Raw genomic sequence first — 20,348 nt, forward strand, 5'->3', positions numbered from 1 at the left:
CGCAGACGAAGGCGACCTGGGAAATGGTATCCCTCCTCAATTTGCTTTCATCTGCAGCGATCAGAGCTCTTGGCGGAGTCTGCGATGAAAAGTTCTAATTCAGGTCTTTTTGTCTTGGGGCAAAGTGATACCAGTCTGTCTAGTTCTTTCTTTCTTTTTTACCGTTTTTTGATAAAGTTTTCGTTGTTGTGTGTATATAGCCTGTAGGGTCTCTTTTTGTCACGTGGACTCAGTTTTGTGAAAATGCATTCATTTTTACAAATACGTGCATACATACACAAAACTAATTCTCTCTCTCTCTCTCTCTCTCTCTCTCTCGTGTACAGTTACATAGAATTTACCGTAGCACTTTCTCAGACGTACAGTTTTTGAAATGAATCATTTTTAACTTTATTCCTTTATTTTTCTTCCAACTTTTGCCATGCTATCACTCAAAACAGGCTGGTTAAGGAAGAAAAGGCAGTTCGTGAATTGAACAGTTTTAAATTGCCAAATGAAAACGATAAACATGTTACAAATGAATGTGATGTTTTCCAGTCTCTATTCAGAAATGTGTCGATGAAATATTTTCGCATGTTCCTTCACATGGAACTGTGTCTGTGGTGTAGATTAGACAATAGCAACTAATATTGAGTAATATGCAGAAGTATATTTCACTGAGGATGTATTTGTATTTTTTGGGTGATCTGTACTGACCAGAAATATAAGTTTGCGTAAATGTATCATCACTGAAATAAAATCTGTACCTTTAAAGAAAGTGTAGCTTGGGAGAAAAACAATAAAATGATAACTGGCTCTCTGGTTGGATTTTTATGACCTTCAGGAACATTGCCCATAGAATCAAATTTTATCTTGCTAAAGAACGGAATTGTCTGTTGGTCAAATAAAGATGCATCGCTTCTTGATCATTTCATGAACGTGCTTGATTCCTCATCAGTAATCCAATGATTTATATTTCCTGGCATGTAACCTATTCATGCAGGTACCCTCATTGCTGTTACATATTGTTATCCTGTTGTTAATCGTAATGTTTGTCGTTTTGTTGTTAAACGTGAATAAGAGCTGTATGCAGATGATAACTTTTGTTCATTAAATGCGTGATTGTTGTATCGTGCATAATACACTCATATTCATATGGGAAAATTGGTAATGCAGATCTTAGCCACACGACAGGTTCACAGAGATTCAATTTGAAATGGACAGTTCTGTATATCAGATGACATTGGCACTCATAAATAATTAGATAATGTTTTGTGAAATTTGAATAGATGATTTCTTGAATTCTAAGTTAATATAATGGCATGATAAATTATATTTATAATGCAGGTTTTAATACAATCATGAAGCTACAATGTCGTTTAATATCAAATCATATACATACTCTCGAGGTATTTGTATTTATATATATATATATATATATATATATATATATATATATATATATATATATATATATATATATATATATATATATATGTGTGTATATATATATATAGATATGTATATATATATTTGTCTGTATGTATGTATGTATATATGTAGATATATATATGAAAAGATAGAAAGATAGGTATTGCTATATACTAACATAATATAAATGATGTTTATCTATATATCCACTGTTATACTTCAGTTACCGTTAATAATTAGCGTTCTAAGATAGTACTGTACTTCTCACTGTTATCAGTATTATTACCTCTTCCAGGAGGTTAGGTTATTGGTTTAGTTAGTTGGCCATCCGTCTTTCTGTCTTTCTGGTTGTCTGTCTGTCTGTCTATTGGCAAGATCGCGAGGAAATGGTGAGCTGATGTTTTTGAAATAGCATAAAACGATTTTGACGGATGAGACTGTAAGAAGAATTGGTTACTGAATCCGTCAGAATGACCTAAGTAAGACAGATGACAGAAGGGTTGGAAGGGGAGGTACAGTGTGGTTTCAGATAAGGAACAACCTTAGCGGGGGTTAATGCCGTCAGTGCACCTGGTGCGGAGCACTGTAGGCATTACTTGAGGTTCTTTGCAGCGTGCCTTTGACCCCTAGCTGCAACCCCTTTCGTTCCTTTTACTGTACCTCCTTTCATATTCTTTCTTCCATCTTACTTTCCACCCACTCCTAACAGTTGATTCATAGTACAACTGCGAGGTTTTCCTTTTAAACTTTTACTGTCAATTTGTTTCAGCGCTGAATGACCTCTTTGGCCCCGGTGCTTGGCCTTTGGCCTAAATTCTATATCAAATTCAATTCAATTCAGTTCAGATAAGGAGAAAAAGTGCGAGAAGTTTGAGAGCAAATGGAAGCAGCTGTATGTTGCATACATGGACCTAGAAAAGGCTTATGATACAAATTTCTTATAGAGATGTAATTTGCAGATGAGTTCGAAAAAAAAATTTACGATGGAAATGAAAAGTATGTTCGAGTTTGTAGATAGGAGAGTGACAGGTTTGGTGTCAAAGTTGGGGTTAGACAAGTGTGAGTTGTCTCACCCTGGGTATTTATTATCTTTATTAGAGATGCGAGAGGTTAAAGAAAAGACATTAGATGTAGCTACAAAGTTGTGTGATAAGGCAGTGAGTCTTGAATGGAGTGTGGAAATGGCTTCATATGAGCCTTTTCATGTAGGTGTGTGGTGTGGCTGATGTTGTAGAAGTTTCTTACGCAGGAGCTCATCACGATTCATTAGTTAAAGTATGAGAGTAGTAGTAACCATTCTGTTGTTATCCCTGGAATTCCTATATAAAGGAATGTGGATTCATGTTGAAAAAATAACATTAAACACCATTTTGCATACTTGCCATGCCTATTGTCTTTATAAAAAATTAAAATATGGAAAATGTGTGGTGTGTGTGTGTGTGAGAGAGAGAGAGAGAGAGAGAGAGAGAGAGAGAGGGGCGCCGGCCTGTAAAGCGCGATGTGGCGAACGGAGCTCGACAGCGATCTCATGCGATAGAGCGATGGTTTTCATGCAGTTGGGTCCTGGTCAGATAACGAAGTTTATCTTCACGGATGGAATCGTTCGGCCAGTGAGGAACATAGCAACCAATTTAAAGGTTTCATTTTGTAGGTGACCGACTCGAATACGGTATGCACTGGGTAAATTCGCTGTCTGGCTGGACCTTCTTTGTTTGTATCCCACTTCTTCGCTTGGTGTATTTTTTTTTTTTTTTTTATTTTTTGTATTTCTCGAAGGGTCTGTTTGTTACTCAACGGATTCTGAGGTACTTTCGGCCACTCACTGCTCAAGACAGTGAAAATTGGGAGCTAGAGTGGTTGGACAGCAAGACAGAGAGATCCAGAAAAGAAAGAAGTACAATGATCTAAAGGTGGAACTGGGAGAAAACCTCATATTACACTAAGAAGTAATAGCTAGAGAAGTTGGACAAAAAGACTGAAGAAAGGAATAAGGAATGGAGATAGGATAAACTGCTAAAATGTAGGTGCAGTTAGGGGCCGGAGGGACACTACAAAACCCCACATTGCACCACGTAGGGTGCACTGACGACACTAACGCGTTCTTCAATTATGACAAAACCATCTAACTTCTCTCAGGGTGGCTTTCATGTTAGTTTTCTCTAATATTTACGATGCATAATGACACTCAGCATTTTTAAGTTTTCTGTAAAAGAAAACTATTATGCCGGCTTTGTCTGTCAGTCCGCACTTTATTCTATCCGTACTTTTTTCTGCCCACCTTCACATCTTAAAAACTACTGAGGCTAGAGGGCTGCAAATTGGTATGTTGATCGTCCATCTTCCAATCCTCAAACATACCAAATTGCAGCTCTCTAGCCGCAGTAGTTTTCATTTTACTCAAAATCGTGCTTCTAGCAACGCTGTAGGATAGGCCACCACCGGCCGTGGTTGAAGTTCCATGGGCTGCAGCTCATACCGCATTTTCCGAGACCACCGAAAGATAGGGATATTTTCGGTAGCCTTGATTATACGCTGTAGCGGCTGTACAGAAAACTCGATTACGCCGAAGAAACTCCAGTGCATTGTTTACTTGTTCTTGTTTGTACCTTCACTAAAAAGCCACTGTTCACCAGACAAGAAATATCGTTACATTCGGAATGCTAATAGACATTTCACAGAGCGACGCAAACTCCTTACTCACGGGCCATGCCGAATAGCTTCCACTTGGCTGCCCTTGTTGGTGTAATTGTTATAGTACACTTCCTTTGAAAGAGACCTGACGTTTATGGCGTAACTTGATACGGTTGTTATACGCCCCAAGGGAAGGGCGTATGGGCAGAAAGCTAAGAGGGGGAGGAGAAGGAGACAGCGTTGTTCCCGGAGTAAGGAGAGCTACTTGATAGATGAGAAATGAATGGCGAAATATCAAAAACGAAAAAAAATAAAAGGTATATAAGTGAAACGGAACTTCCAGGAGTGTTGCAGAAATGTAATATCTCTGTCTGGAGACGTTGAATGTTTCTTATCACTATCTTGATACCGTAGGATAACAATATGATAATTAAAATATTAATAATAATTATACTGGGAGAACACCTGTGAATTGCTCTCTCTCTCTCTCTCTCTCTCTCTCTCTCAAAGGTATGCATAACCTACGCATGCTTATGCTGATAAATATATTTTTGTTAGGACTGGAACTATCTGTATTTATAAAACGCATTGTGTATCCATTCCTCATTTTTTTGTGCTTAAGAGATAGCAGGGAGGTAATGAATTCCACTTTTAACTACAGTAATCTCTTAAACAAGAGATTGCAGAGCAACATAATTTGTTTGATATACCATAAGAATTATTCATTCACAAAATGATTTTTATATTTCTGTAATTTTTAAAAGGACTGATCACCAGTATCAAGACTGCTATGAAATTGCAAGGGCAAAGTTCTCAGTTTTTAATATATATATATATATATATGTATATATATATATATGTATGTATATATATATATATATACGAGGGTATCAAAAGTTCCAGGAAAAAATTGTTGAATGATGTATTTATATATGAAACAACCCAAATATTGCAAACAATTATCTGTGATGTAGTGATCATATAGACTTGTTACCTCAGTCATCCTCTTGCTGCCGTGGTGTTAACATCTGCTTCAGAAAAGTAACTTCTAACCCATGGAAAATAAAAAATTTTGAGATGAGAGCTAACATCAAGTTCCTGACCCAAGCTTGATTGGAAACCAGGAAAATTTATTGAAGCTTTAAACAAGTTTATGGAGATTCTTCTCCATCTAAATCAGTTGTTTATGATTGGATAAAGATTTAAGGATGGTCGGAGGACCTCAAAGACAACCCAAGAGAGGGAAGACCATCGACTGCAAAAATGAAAGAATTGTGGCTTTGGTGCAGAATCTAGTGGATGAAGATCGTCGGATTACTATCGATATGATAGCTACGAAACTGGGATCTCCCATGGTTCCGCATTTTCAATTTTAAATGAAAATCTTGATTTGAGTAAACTTTCAGAAGTTGGGTCCCAAAAGCGTTGCACACCAACTGCATCAAAGAGCTGAACTTTCTCTTGCAGTTTTAACGAAGATGAATCAAATGAATCAGAGTTTTTGACCGGATTGTTACTGGAGATGAAACTTGGATCCATCAATATGACCCAGAAAGTAAAATTCAATCAAAGCAATGGTTACCAAGAGGTTCAGCTGCTGTTTGAAGTTCAAAGTGGCGAGATCTTCCCAGAAGGTTATGGCAACAGTGTTTTGGGACTCAAAGGAGTGATTTTGATTGGTTTCCTTGAAGGACAAAAACAATCACCGGGAACTACTACAAAGCAAAACTAAGACTCATTGGCTAAAAACGTCGAGGAAAGTTGCACCGCAGAATTTTGTTCCATCATGATAACGCTCCAGCACATTCATCAAGGGTTGCAAGAGAAGTCCTTTTAGGTGGGAAACTCTTTACATCCTCCTTATAGTCCTGATCTTGCTCCTTCAGATTTTTTTCCTGTTCCCAAAACTCAAGGAACACTTAAGAGGAGTCCGGTTTGAATCTTTGATGCTACTAAACATGCAGTTTCAACATGGTTTAATAGAAAGGCCCCAAGTTTCTACAAAGAAGGGTTGCAGAGGTGGAAACAGCGCCTTGAAAAGTGTATAGAGTTAGATGGTAGATATGTAGAAAATGATGTTTGAATTTCCTTAAATAAAGAATATTGAATTTTTCCTGTTTTGACTTACCCTCGTTATATATTTATAATAGATATACACATGATGCATATATAAATATATATGCATACATATATATAAATGCCTTGTATATATACACAGATATATGTATATATGTGTATATACATACTAATGTATACATATACATATACAATGGAGGCTTGATAAATTTATTCAGAGATGAATAACACATACACATATATGTGTATGTTTGTGTGTTTTGTGTTTGATATTGAAATGTCTGTCTATTTATCAAGTTACACTGCTTGTAAGTCTTCACATCTAACAGCAGAGCTATCATTGCTAAAGAATTCTGTAGAATGTTCAGCTTTAGAGAAGTTTTGTAGAACATGACATTCCACATGAGAAACACGTCTTGAAATATTCATTCACTACGCTTCCTCGTGCAAGTTCTAGTTTCATACATAAATTACTGTCATTCGTAAGTATATTTTCGAAGAATGTTCGTCGTTGTAAGTGACTGGCAAAAAGTTTTTAAAATGCCGTGTATGAACTTCTGGTGTGTGGCGATAGTTTACAGAGATGAATAATGGTATAGTCTGTGGTTTTCAGATATGAAATGTCGTTACCAAGTTCCGGGAAATGTGTTCTGTCAATCTACTGATGCTATTGTGTTTGTATGACTGTCTGTCTATCTATAAACTGTATAAATGTCTATCTATATACTGTATAAATGTGTATGCATATATATATGTGGGTATATACATGTGTATATATATACAAAAAATTTATATATCTGTGTTTTTGTGTGTGCTTGCCGGTGTATGTGTGTGTGTGTGTGTAGATGAGTATACCTTTGACGCTAATAGATTTAAGGCTTAAAACAGAAAATTGAAAATCGCCGTACCTAAGAACTAAATTCCTTCAACATTGCGTAAAATTATATCAAAGCATTAAAGACGCACTGAAATTACAATCAAACTTTTAACAGTTTGGAAAAGGAATTATCCCATGAAAGAGATAAAAAGTGACCAAAGATTCAATTTATTTTATTGTATTTAACAAACAGCAGACTATCCGAGAGACCTTTTGTGTGTGTGTTTTTTTTTTTTTTTTTTTTGACTTCTCTCCCGAGGTCATTGAGAGTTTCGTGTGAGGGGGTCTGAAGACGAAGAACAAACAACATTGAAGCTAACAAACTTTTGGGCTATTACGGTATTGGCCCGGCCAAGAGTATCACAAGGCTTTTAGGAAGGCGCAGGGAAAAAAACTTGATACTCATTCCATTGCTCCTCTCTCTCTCAGCTCTCTCTCTCTCTCTCTCTCTCTCTCTCTCTCTCTCTCTCTCTCTCTATATATATATATACATATATATATATATATATATATATATATATATATATATATATATATATATATATATATATATATATATGTGTGTATACATATATATACATGCACATATATATGTGTATATATATATGCATATATATGTGTGTATGTGTATATATGTAATATATATGAGTGCCGTGGCTTATCAGTACAGCTCTCGGTTCACTTTTGCTAGGTCCACAGTTCATTCCCTGCCCAATGTCCTCTATTTCACCCACTTACAAAAGGGTACCAGCTTCTACTACTGAGAAAATATAAAACCATACCACAAAAATTAAATCGATCTACGTATACATAAGCCTGGTAAAAGACTTTGGTATCAAAGCCTTAAGACCAGTAGCAAGATAGAAGGACCGCCGTAGCCACTAACTAAACTGGATGACTCGGGGAATAGAAGGTTTTCAACAAAGATTTTGTTGGTGTGAACATTTAGCCGCTGTAGACACTGTCTATAGGGTTTACGGGAGTCTGTCCAATTCAGCGTTTATTCAAGAAATCCCCAACTCTCGGGAAAAAAACAAGTAACAAAAGTGCCGAAGTTTCTTCGGCGCAAGAGTTTTCTGTACATCGTATAATCAAGACCACCGAAAACAGATCTATCTTTCTGTGGTCTCGGCATAATGCTGTATGAGCCGCGGCCCATGAAACTTTAACCACGGGTCGTGGTAGCCTATCCTTTATCGTTGCCAGAAGCACGATTATGGCTAACTTTAACCTTAAATAGAATAAAAACTACTGAGCGTAGAGGGGTGCAATTTGGTATGTTTGATGACTGGAGGGTGGATGGTCAACATTCCAATTTGCAGCCCTCTAGCCTCTGTAGTTTTTAAGATCTGAGGGCGGACAGAAAAGGTGCGTACAGAAAAAGGTGCGGACTGACAGACAAAGACAAGTTTTTTTTTACAGAGAACTAAAATGTAGCTGACGAAAGAAACGACTGCTGTACCTCAGTGTACAGTGACAGAGACAAGTGCTGAATAAACCTGAAAAAGCTTTCTCAGCTATATGGTGATTCAGGAGAGAATCAATATCGATAGGTCAATCTATACTTGTGTTTCAGTCACAGTTAGCAATGATGCCATCTTGAAAACAAAAATGGCAATAAACGCTGCAGTGAAAGATCTGATCGTCCTGCGGAAGTACCATCGGATGACTTAGATTTGTTCCTCGAAGAGTGGATAAGCATGATGACCATAAATACTTTTGAGAAGACTAAATGAAAATTCAGGTCTACCAATATTTGTTTTTCATATCAGAAATGTCAGCCGTATTAATTCCGTGTATTTTATGAGAACAAAACTGACTGAGTGTATTTATTTGATCCGAATTCTTGTTTCTCACTAAGTAGAAATTTTTAAATAATAACATTCTGTTCAGACTTGTCTATACTTGAAGTCGCAAGCTTGTTGTAGTCAGTTTCAAATCAGGCCTTCGGTAATTACTACAAATAGCAGTGCATGACCACTGTCATTTTTATTTATTAGAGATAAATGATCGCTGAAATCATCTTCTGTGAATGACAAGTGCTTGATGATCCCCAGAATGAATTCAAGTGAAGTGATACGAAGGTTAAAAGCATCTGCAAAATTCACAGGACTTTAGTTGTTCTTTTTGGGTCGAGTCGCAGACTTCACTGGGTTTGTCTACATTAAATTATTAGTTTCTTTTCACTGTCAAAGTAAAAATGTGAGTATAATTCTTATTTGCGTAACATGATACTACTCTTAAATTGATGTTCTTTTGAGTATCTTTTGCCTGGAGCAAATCCTCGATAATGATGCGTGAAAAAGCAAAATAAATTAGTGAAATGGCAGGTTGATGAAGACTGTGTACATTAGTATTCACTTCCCATGCAACAACCACCAAGACACTAGAACACAGACTATCGGTCATCCCACAATCAACAGCTATAAAGACAAACGTGGGACTTACTTGGTAGCATGGGGAATTGGCAAAACTGATAAATCAGAAGTGCTAGGAGATTTGTAGATCAAGGACGAACGAAGCGAGCAGAGGAGAGAGAGAGAGAGAGAGAGAGAGAGAGAGAGAGAGAGAGAGAGAGAGAGAGAGAATAATATCGTCGTGTCAAAGCTATTAGAATCATCCCGTGCCCTTCAGTCGCCTGTCTGCTGCTCCCCGCCCCTCATCTTGTCCCCTCTCCCGACGAGAGGAAGTGGCGAATCGACCGCCATAAACCACTTCTTGGCTGTGACGACTATTGCCGCTGACGTGGTGTGCAACCTGCAGCAGTAACAGCAACAGGGGCAAACAACAACAACAACGACAGCAGTAATTACAGGGGCCTAGTCAACTGTTGCTGCTCTCATGAGCACCGAGATAGTAAGGTGATTATTGCTCACTTTAGCGATTTCAGTGTTGCCAGAATAACGAATTGGGTTCTAAAGCAATATGGAGTCATTTGATTTATGCAACGGATAAGGGACCACCTCAATAATGCCCTTCCCTCCCTCCATCCAGGATCTTTAGGATTTATATTCTATTGAGCCTGATGTTGAGACAAGTAATCTAACAACAGATAATTGTACATAGTATGTACAAATGTACCTATTTTGTGTTTAATTTTAGTACTCGCATAAATAACACCGTCCGGTGTAAGGAAGATGTCAAATGTGTCTAATGACTCCGGGTGGATTAGATGAACTTTGCACAAAGCCTTAGAAGGGAAACTCTCTCTCTCTCTCTCTCTCTCTCTCTCTCTCTCTCTCTCTCTCTCTCTCTCTCTCTCCCAAGCGCGCACACACACAAAACACTTACTTCACTTTATTAAAGTTGCAACGACAAAACTTTCAAAAAGCAGCCTGCTACTTTCATCCTCCTCCGCCTCTTCCGAATACTTCAGCATGTCATACTCGAATCAACTTCGTCGCCCTCAGTAGAGTAGTTGCTAGGGGCTGCTCACAAGGGGAGGATTTTATGACAAGCTGAATATAATAATTTCTAAAGTGGCAAGTCCACCAAATTATTTTTTTGAGTTCTGAGTTGAGTTAGATTTACGTTGTTATGAAACAGATGGCAGGTTTATCAAACTTGGTTCTCTTCTTGGACGAATGCAAGATTCTAGGCAATATAAGTCTCATTATATCCCAGTAACACGGGAAGAATGCATATGTTACTGTACATTATTTATTCCCTTTGCATTTCGCAATTGCTCATTCACAAACACTGCAGAGAGAGAGAGAGAGGAAGAATAAACAAACGTTTGTGAGATTAAGTTCCCATAAGATTTATCAGTGTTGTAGGTCAGCGCCCATCAGATGAATTAAGTCAGTTTATCTCGGCTGTTCGGGTTATCAAAATTTTTATCTTATTTTCTGTAGTATATTATCACTTAGCTAAATATGCTAACAAACAAGTAGAAACAAGTTTCTTCGGCGCAATCGAGCTTTCTGTACAGCGTATAATCAAGACCACCGAAAATTATCTATCTTTCGGTGGTCTTGGTATAATGCTGTGTGAGCCGCGGCGCATGAAACTTTAACCACTTCCCGGTGGTGGCCTATACTATATCGTTGCCAGAAGCACGATTATGGCTAACTTTAATCTTGAATAGATAAAAACTACTGAGGCTAGAGGGCTGCAATTTGGTATGTTTGATGATTGGAGGGTGGATGATCAACATACCAATTTGCAATCCCTCTAGCCTCAGTAGGTTTTAAGATCTGAGGGCGGACAGAAAAAGACAACAGAAAAAGTGCGGACAGACAGACAAAGCCGACACAATCGTTTTCTTTTACAGAAAACTAAAAAATGTGATTCTGAACATAATTTTAACCAAATGAAATGTGATACAGGTTTGTTATTGCATACTACGGAATATGGGAACTTCTGTAGATGCAGATCTAGGTATTTCATTGAAACAAAGTTCTTTCACAAGAAGAATTCTAATTCTGAAGATTAAAAGTCGCCGAAGTATTTATGCCAGTCAGTTGTAAAAAAATAACAGGCTGGTACAAAATGGGTGTTAAACAATCACTTTGGTGTCCAGTGAATACTGAGTAGAGATTTCTACTTTAGCTAAATTTAGGCGTAATTTCTTCACATGAAGTTAAGACTTTATTGGTGCGAATGGGTCCAGCCAACTTAAATAAAAATGAAAAATGAAATCATATTTAAATCAAGAAAAAAAAATTAAACAAAAATAAATAAAAAAGAAAAATAAACATTAAAAAGTTGGCTGCACTAAAGCCAGCCAGGACGACTTACCCCACGGATGATTGTTACTGATTACTATTTTTCTATGAAGTCTTTAATTAAAGATTTGATATGGAAATGATCAGTTAACTAAACTAAAATGAAATTTCATTAAATAAATTTACTGCTATTTGCTGCCAGGCAGGGTAATAAAACACAATGCCTGCAATAACATGCAACGTAACGTAGCAAAATCATTTTCATTGTCAGCCAAAAAAATGATTTTATGTTTGCTTTTTCATTGATGTATATTTTTGTTGCTTTTCATGGGTTAATTTCAGTTTTTTCTCTCTTTCATAAAGGTATGTGTCACGGAATGGAACCGGTATTAAAATACTGCAGTGGGGAGGAATCGTGAGTACCCTTTTTTTTTTTTTTTTTTTACTTTATTTCAGTATTTCACTAGTTTGTATATATATATGTGTGTGTGTGTATGTATATATATATATATATATATATATATATATATATATATATATATATAAATATAATATATATATATATATGTATATATATATATATATTTTATATATATATATATATATATATATACATACATGTATAATATGTGTGTGTATTGTGTATATATTTATATATATTTTTATATACATACATACATATATACATATATATATATATATATATATATATATATATATATATATATATATATATATATATATATATATATATATATATATATATATATATATATATATATTTATCATTACACTGAACTACGTTGTAGCTACTTCCCAAAAGTTTGGCTTGCTGCGTTCTGTTGAGTCATATGTAAAAAAAAACTATTTTTCCCTTTAGTTGTTCCTCCGACATATAAGGAAATGGAACATTTCTTTTTGATTCTGGTAAGGATAACGCTTTTGTAAAAACTAAAAAAAAAGAAAGAGTTCATAGGTCACAACTTCCAACAACTCAAAAAAAAAAGTTTGGATGCATTTCAAAATATAAAGTCAACTATTTTTTTTTCTTTTGCAAATGTTCTACACCCTCACAAAAGTTCATTGGTATCTATCAACGAAGTTTGGAGATGCATTTTTCGAAGTATTTGAACAAGCACTGAATTTATCAAATTTTCACAAATTTTTACGTAGCTGCCTACTCCTGCAGCTGAAAAACTTCAGATGTCTTTTGGAAGGTTTTCATGAAAGAAGAAATGTCCTATTGGTTCTCGTTAAGATTTCAAAAAGAATATCTTTTACGTTAAAAATAATTCACTTTCTTTTTCCTTGCTTACTTCCTGCCTATATTTAACTTAGTCATAATGATACTACTTGAAGTGTAAATTTTATCTGCCTTTCAGCTGGTTACTAAGGGAGAGAGAGAGAGAGAGAGAGAGAGAGAGAGAGAGAGAGAGAGAGAGAGAGAGAGAGAGAGAGAGAGAGAGAGAATTGCTTAAATTCCAAACTTCACAATGACAAAGTTTCACTAACGAACAAACACCCTCGGAACTCTTCGCCCAGATGCGAGGAGGAAACCAGGTCATTTTTCTTAAAATATATATTTTTTTTTCATACTTTTGTATGTTTTTCTTCGCATTGTCGTCCGTCCTCGTTATCCCAACTCCTGCCTCGTTACATTCAGTCCTATTATTAAGCTACAGGTTATTTTTGTATCCTTTTTAGTAGATTGCGTAACTTTCTCTTTGTGAGCTGAGCGAGTCCGATCGCTGAATGACGAAACGAAAACTCTCAGTCTTTTATTGCTAGAAGCCAAAAGAAGAAAAATCATCATCATCATCATCATCCGCGCCATACAAAATAGAAGGACAACGCAAGAGGAAGGAAAAGGGAAGCAGTAGCTGGCAGCATTATAAAAAGAAAGATGAAACGAAAAGCGAAGAATATTCCACCTAATAGCCTCTAAACGAGGCGAAATGCGTGAATGGGAGAAGGGTCGCGGATGCCCGACGCTTAAGGACACTTTTACAAATTTCGGGCTCTTCTTCGGACACCCTCGCTGCTGTCGACTCTTTTGTGGTGTCCGAGGACGTCGCAGTAAATAAGAGGTCGGAGTCCTCCTTCTTTTAAGAGCAGGAAGAAGAAGGGAAGTCGTGTTGCGGGAGACTGCGAAGGAAAGATGAGGGAGAATGAATGAAAGGGTTAGAAAGACTATGAGATTCGAGGGAGATGAGGTACCAGGCACAATTCAAGAGGGCTAAGGATTATCCTTCTTCGCTTCCTCTTCTTTTCTTCTTCTTCTTCTTCTTAAAAGATGTTGATAATAGAGTTTGAGTTTTCAGTTCAGTTCCCTTTTTAGTTTTCTGTAAAAGAAAACTATCTGCTGGCTTTGTCTGTCTGTCCGCACTTTATTCTGTCCGCACTTTTCTGTCCGCCCTTAGATCTTAAAAACTGCTGAGGCTAGAGGGCTGCAAATTATGCTGATCATCCACCCTCCAACCAACAAACATACGAAATTGCAGCCCTGTAGCCTCAGTCATTTTTATTTTATTTAAGGTTAAAGTTAGCCATAATCGTCTTCTGGCAACGATATAGGATAGACCACCACTGGGCAATGGTTAAAGTTTCATGGGCCGCGGCTCATACAGCATAATACCGAGACCATCGATAGACAGATCTATTTTCGGTGGCCTTGATTATACACTAGCAGCTGTACAGAAAACTCGATTTCACCGAAGAAACTTCAGCGTATTTTTTACTCGTTAAAAAAAAAAAAAAAAAAAAAAAAAAAAAAAGACATTCGTAAGGGAACTTGGGTTTCCAGTTTCTCCATTTTACGAGCGTCATTCTCTCTCCCAGGGTAGTTCAATACCTGCAGAACTGCTGCCATTAATTTATATTTCGTTGTAATTCCTTGTCTTACCTCGCTCACTATTTTTCACTTACCATCAAGAAGCAACATTACTGTGCGGTCTTAATTTATTTCTATTTCTGCAGTGTCCTGAAGAAATAGAAACAATTAACTCGTTGCGAGACTTAATTTTTATGAGTGAATGTGTAAAGCTGTTTGTGATGTAAGACAAGTTTTCCGTCAACTAGCTAAAACTGCATGTTAAATAGTTGTTTTGAATGTGATAATTGATAGTTTTTATGCACTCTTGAGTATGCACTCTTGAGAGAGAGAGAGAGAGAGAGAGAGAGAGAGAGAAAGAGAGAGAGATGTCAGACTTGTTCATTATCGGTAAATTGTGGCGTAAACCGGACCATTACATGAAATAAGTATGTATTAACTCTTCTCAGCGCTGTTAATGAATGCTAATTTACTAAGTAATGCTTCCTTTCTTGTAGCTGGACGAGAGAGAGAGAGAGAGAGAGAGAGAGAGAGAGAGAGAGAGAGAGAGAGAGAGAGAGAGAGAGAGAGAGAAGCAGAGTTTTTATAGTGGCTGACTGATATGAGATATAAAATTTTAGATATGACATCATTCCTAGGGTGTCATAACTTTCGAATGCTTTGCATCAGTCACAATGGGAAGAATGACTTCAGTAAATGGTGCAAATATTGTGTTTCGATTGAATAAATCAATTCTTCTTGCATTAGATTATTTCTCTCTTTTTCTTTTCATTTTCTTTCACTGTAAACAAGAATGATTAAAATATTCAGATTTATTTGGATATTGACATTATTATTAATAATAATATATATATACTGATGTAGTAGAGTTCTCATTGATGCATAGGCCGCTGTTGCTATGCTGTTGCTGTTGTTATGTGTATTGTTTATTTTAGCGTAATCAGTTGTTAGAGTACATTCACGCAAAAAGAGATGTTCCTTCCGACTCAGCCAGTGATGGTCACAACCCTCTGAATCATGAGACTTCATCTCTGCCTCTGATATTTTTTCTCTTTTCTTTCTCTCGTCCATTTTTCATTCCTTTCTACCTTTTTTTTTTTTTTTTTTAGTTCTTTCTCGAGGCTTTGGTGTGATGTCCCCGTGGGAATGAAACCATTATCCACTTTGTTCATTTTGGGAAGACGCCACTCAGCATAAATGTCCCTGACGTTAAGAGTTCGTCAAGTCCATTAATCTCGGAGGGTGGCCTTTTTCTCCCAGAGCGGGTTGATTGTGGTGGCCAGTTCCTGCTTTCTGTCTGTCAGCTTGGTGGAGAGTTTTGGGCCAGGATTCTTGAGGGTCGTGGAAATGAGATGATTTTGTGTATACGCTGCTCTTCAAAGGCTATCAGCTGAGTAAACCCTGTGTGAAAGGCTTGTGGGATTTTATAGTCCACTGGGGGATATAGTTTGTTTTGTTGGGAATTGATTTTTCTTGGAAGGGTCCATTTTTATAGGTGAAGGTTCGATCTTTTGAGAGAATATTTTTTTTTTTACGCTATTAGGAAATCCTGTTAAATAATGTTATATAGTAAATGTGGTGGTGTTTGTTGCATTTGTACATACACTTTGAAACTTTTTTTTTTTGTACTAATTCATACAAGTACCTTTGAAAGGTGTAAGAGGTCCAACTTTGAGATTTGATATTAGATGAAGTAAGCAGTGATAACGGACCCTCCTTTTTTTTTTAAGGCTCTAGAATTCATTTGGCTTAGAGGAGTGAATTGTGACAAACGTGTAGCAACATTTAGCAATTAATGAAAATTTTAAATATTGCATAATCAGGTATGCTTTATTAGCTTGTTGTTCTACAGTTTAAATCTTACTGTTATGAATTAAGGGATCAGAAATACATCAATCAATTGTGGGTACCAGGTCCCAAGATACATTAAATTTTCACGTAAATGAACAAAGCAAGTGGTCTAGTAAGGTTTTTTTTTTCATTCTTCTCTTCTGCATTTTCTCACTAATTTTTGAACTGCTTGTTTATCTAGATGGATTTTTTCATTAAATTAGGCGCTCTTTGAAAGCGTCTAATTAATAGTGACATGCGAACAATGATGTTAGCAATTGCATTTATGCAGATTTAGCAAACTGAAGTAAATCTTGTAATTAGAGCTGTGGCAGTTAAGAGAATAAGAGAGATTAGGTTAACTGGCTGAGATGACACAGTTGCAATTTTGAACCAAATAAGATTTAGTATACTCCGTCAAATTTAACGTAGTTATTTATGAAATAGTTTAATAAAAGGACTCATAAGACAGAAATGCAACTGTTCGCTACAGGAATTTGTTTTAAATGATTACGTTCGTATTTTGCTTCTGTTTCATTGATTTTACATTGAAAACCAAATAAAAACAAATTAGTAAATAACACGAAAGAATAGGCTGTTATAGAAGAAGCTATTTCGAAAACAGGGTAATGGTCAAGATTATATAGAATATTTGTTGGTTCCTGTCCAGCTTGCTTGCTAAAGAGCATGTACAATTTGCTTGCTTGACGGCCTGTCCAGCTTACTAGCTTGATAGGTTTCATAAAAGTCCTCCTGTTGCTGTACTTCATCACTCAAAAATACCCTCCTTGAACCTTCTCTTTTAAATAATGTAACGAAAATCACATTATTTTCTACAATATGCAAAGACAGTAAAGCTGGACAAACAACGACATCAACAAAGAAGCCAGGAATAAAATATGGTTGCAGAATGGAGAAAAAACCAACATGACAAAGTCATAAGAATCAACAAACGCTATATACCTTTATTATTATAAAATTAAAAAACGCCAAATTAAATTACGCGTGACACAAAATACACATCTTTTGTCCGGAATACTCAGACGTCTCGTTCCCCCTTTACAAAAATCGTCTCGAGCACAAAAAAAAAAACACAAAAAAATTGGATATCTTCAAAATCAGAAAAACGTTGTTAGAACTTTGCGAGCTGCGACCCGCCCATAATTCCTCCTCCTCCTCCTCCCCTCCTCCTCCTCCTCCTCCTCCTCCTCCTCCTCCTCCTCCGGAATCCCTGAGACAACGATTCTTTTTAAGGAGATAGAAAATGGGTTATTTAATGTGATTGCCTTTTCATGCTACTTTACGTAATGGGAACGCGAGAGAAGAACGAAACGGTGGAAGGAAGAAAGATGGCTTATTTTTCTCTGAATTGCATTCTCTCTCTCTCTCTCTCTCTCTCTCTCTCTCTCTCTCTCTCTCTCTCTCTCTCTCTGTTATGTGCGTGTGCTTTTGGTTTTACTCTTGAGTGTATCTCAAGGCGAGAGAGAGAGAGGGGGGGATCTCTCTCTCTCTCTCTCTCTCTCTCTCTCTCTCTCTCTCTCTCTCTCTCTCTCAACAGTCAGCCGTGTGGAGACCTCTCCCAACAGTCTTGGGTACATACGCCTGCATGTGCGTGTGCTTTTGGATTTACTCCTAAGCGTATCTCAAGGAGAGAGAGAGAGAGAGAGAGAGAGAGAGAGATTCTGCCACTCAATTACACGCTCATTACCAATTCTGCAACACAGTGGCTATCAACAAAAACAGAAAAAAAAGAAGAGAAAAGAAGAAATCCATATGGAGAGACGAGGACAAGAATGTGTCATCTCGGCGAACGAGAGAATAGAATAGATATATTGTGAGACGAGTCCTCATTTTCTCTTCTTAAAATCTAATGATTAGTTCATCCGCCGTGCCAAGAGTTTACCCACAGTTGATGCAGCTGCAGAAGAACCCCCTCTCTCTCTCTCTCTCTCTCTCTCTCTCTCTCTCTCTCTCTCTCTCTCTCTCTCTCTTTTTACGAGTTACGATAATGTTGGAAACGAGGTAATTCTTGCTGCGATATTTATACCAGTGACTCATCTCTCTCTCTCTCTCTCTCTCTCTCTCTCTCTCTCTCTCTCTCTCTCTCTCTCTCTCTCTGTTCACTTCCTCTTACCTTTTTTTCCATATTCCCCCTTTATCGCCTCCCCCCCCCCTATTCCACTCACCTCCGCCCCATGCAGGACTCTCTTATGAGAGCGGCAAATAAAAGTCTATTATACTTTAACCCATCTGCTTGGACCAATGAAGTAATAAGTATTTAAAGTGGAGGTAATTTTTTGGAAGAGGAAATTACTTTTCATCACAATGCGGGTTTGTGAGTCTAAGTGTGCTTTTGCTTTTCTGTGGTACTTTGTTTTCTTATTCCTTGTTATCATCTTTCTTTCGTTATTTCTTCATTTTTAACTTTTCCTTCTTCTTCTGCTATATGCCAGAGGTTTCTGTCTTGCTTCGTCTAGGCTGGTATTGAAATTATGGGGTTGGTTGAGCATAATGTGTTTGTTTTCTGTGCTTATTTTTGTGTGACAGGTTATATAATTTTTCTTATTTTAAATACTTTTAATGCCTTGTGCTACTTCATTCACGGAGCGCCAAGGAATATCAATCGTCATTAGAATAATTTTGATAACCAAAAACCAATGTGTATGTGCGATTCTCAGCTCTTTAAGCTGGGCTCTTAGGACGTTTATTTATTTGTATTTTCACGTTCAGATGAGAGGAAAAAAATATCTTTTACTTTGGTTAAAAATATAAAATTGCATGAAAAACATACTTCTATATCATCCTAGAAGTTATAAATGTACCTGCAATTATTTCTGCAAAATTCCAAACATTTCTAGTCCTTGTTGCATGACTCACTGAAAGTTGCTTTACGCAACCAAATGTTCTTGGACAAGCTAACGAGGGTTAAAGAGACTAATTATTTTATTAAAAAAAAAAACTGAGAATAACCAGACGCACCTCAAAGCGCCTTGCTTCACTAAATTGAAGAGATAAGCTTGCAGTGACTACTAATACGACATGACCCGGTGTCACAGAGATTTCGCCACTACAGCGCCATCTGTTGGTGTGAAGTGACAGCTGTAAACATTGGTCAAGGTCTGTGACAGCCAGTTTCATGAATGAATCGCATCCATTCACATGGAAATGAAACTAGTGCTCTGTCCGTCCATTCAAGAGGAGGATCTGGTCAGGAGTCGTGCGTAGAGTTTGTTGTGTCTTTCTTGGTTTTAACTCTTGTTTGTAGTTTTTCATGTTTTTTTTTCCCCTCTCTTGTTTTCTCTCTCCCTCGTTTGAGAGCAATTTGTGAGTCATTTGTTTGGTAACCTCTCTCTCTCTCTCTCTCTCTCTCTCTCTCTCTCTCTCTATCGTTTTGAGCGGAGCAAGAAGATGAGATTTACGATTTTCATGGGAACCATTCCGTGTACATATTACTCTTAACATTCTTCTTTTTATACACTGATTATTATCCTTATTTGTAATTCTGTTATATCTGTTTTTGAAAGTAGAGCCCTGCTCACTTCTCAGTTCTGATGGTTTTTGTCTGTTTCTGCTCTCTACTCTTTTCTTTTTTCTCTTCTTTTCTTCATCTGTGCTTCTTGCTTCATTTGAATGACCTTCTCTACCTACTCTCGTAAGTATACTTTAGGTTATGATTCAGAGCACACTACGTCCCAGTGATCTTTCCCCTCTAAACGCTCTATGAATATCTGTCTGGGTCTGAGCCTGGCTTCACATTTAAATCTAGATTTGAATCGCCACCATGTTTTTGGTTTGTCTTATGAGCCATTCTTCCCAAAAGGTTTAATGAAAATTCATACATTGAACTATCATAGATCTTAGTCCATGGTCAGTTTGCCAAAAAAATGTTTCATGGAAGCGTTTATTAAGATTTAGACCGCAGAGTGTTTAAGGCTAATGTGTGGATGATGGCAGATGCTCCAAAAAAAATTCCATGAAAATTATTATTCATGTTGGGTTGTGGTTAAGGTTCCAGACGGAAAACTCA

General features: G+C 37.0%; 1 protein-coding gene across 1 annotated transcript in view; it reads left to right on the top strand.

Moving 5' to 3' along the window:
• Positions 1-20,348, top strand: part of LOC136833851 (uncharacterized) — a 339,235-nt gene that overhangs the window by 121,402 nt on the left and 197,485 nt on the right. The gene's annotated exons all lie outside the window — the stretch shown is intronic.

Source organism: Macrobrachium rosenbergii, chromosome 52 (assembly GCF_040412425.1).
Source record: "Macrobrachium rosenbergii isolate ZJJX-2024 chromosome 52, ASM4041242v1, whole genome shotgun sequence".
In the NCBI taxonomy this organism is placed as follows: Eukaryota; Metazoa; Arthropoda; class Malacostraca; order Decapoda; family Palaemonidae; genus Macrobrachium; species Macrobrachium rosenbergii.